This window comes from Mus caroli, chromosome 12 (genome assembly GCF_900094665.2).
Source record: "Mus caroli chromosome 12, CAROLI_EIJ_v1.1, whole genome shotgun sequence".
NCBI lineage: Eukaryota > Metazoa > Chordata > Mammalia > Rodentia > Muridae > Mus > Mus caroli.
Window position 1 is genome coordinate 107240431 of NC_034581.1, and position 1211 is coordinate 107241641.

Below are 1211 nucleotides of genomic sequence, written 5' to 3' on the forward strand. Positions count from 1 at the left end.
TCTTCAGGTCGCCCTGCACTTGGGGCGGGGCCACGTCCGCCTCCACCTTGGGCGCACCCACCTCCAGAGAGGCCTCCACGCTGGGCTTGCCAGGCGCGGATACGCCGAAGGAGGGCATCTTGAACTTGGGCATCTTGAACTTGCTGTCTTTGGCGGCCATGTCCGTCTTGGCCAGGGCCAGCTTCCCCTCCAGCTTGGCACTAGTGCCCTTTATATCCACTTCCTTGTTTTGTTCTGGTGTGTCTTTAAGAGATAATCTTGCAATGCCAATCTCTAGACTTTCTACTTCCTCCCACCTGTCTTCCCTTCTCTGTCCTGTTTTGGGCTCACCTCCCTGTTGTACAAGCTTTGTCTGCTCTTCCTGTTTTCTAACCTGCTTTTTCTTCCTGTGATGTCTGTCTGTTTTTAACTCTATTTTACCTTGGAATTCTTTTTCCATGTTGTAATCATTGTCTCTCATGGTTTTTTGCCTAGATTTTTCAGACATGAACCCAGTTGTCTCTTTCTTGTCCTTCCTTAGGCTTTCAACTGCCACTTCTCTGTCCTTTGTGTCATCCTCCTGTGCTGGGCACTCCACCAGCGCTCCAGCATCATCTCTCCCGTCCTTGGGTTCTCTGCCTTTCTGCTCACTTGTAGCTGGGCTCTGACCTGATGTCATTCCAAACCTCAGATTCAGGAATCTCCTTCTTCGTCTTCCTTCCCATGTGTTCCGTTCCTGTCTGTCCGCTGTTCTGTGGACCTCTGTGTCTGTGCTTGTGGGGGACATATCTCGTGTGTCCCTGTGTTCTGAGGCTTCTGAAGAACTGTGTGAGCGTCGGGGGCCTGCCCTCTGTTTGCTCCTTAAGGTTTGAAATTTTGGCCAGGAGAATCTGTCCTGGGTTCGCCTATGGTGTCCGTCCCTGGACTTAGAAATAAGCCTTTCTCGGTCTCCAGCTTCTTCTAGAGTTTTTGTAGGGGTCTCCATGCATCCATCAGCAATGTCCTTGTCCTGAAACAGAAGGGAAGTGTGGGTTGTTTGGGGACGAAAGCCCATAGCAGAGACACTTCACAGGAAAGAGATCTCTAGTGTAACCAGAGCCATCCTGGATCTCACTAGCCTGGATCTTACCTGATTTTCCTGGCCTGGCTGCGAATGCTGAACAGCCCCTTCCTCTCCCTTGCTGGCCGCGAGTTTCCGTTTGATTCTGAACTGAACTTTGTATGGTTCTGAG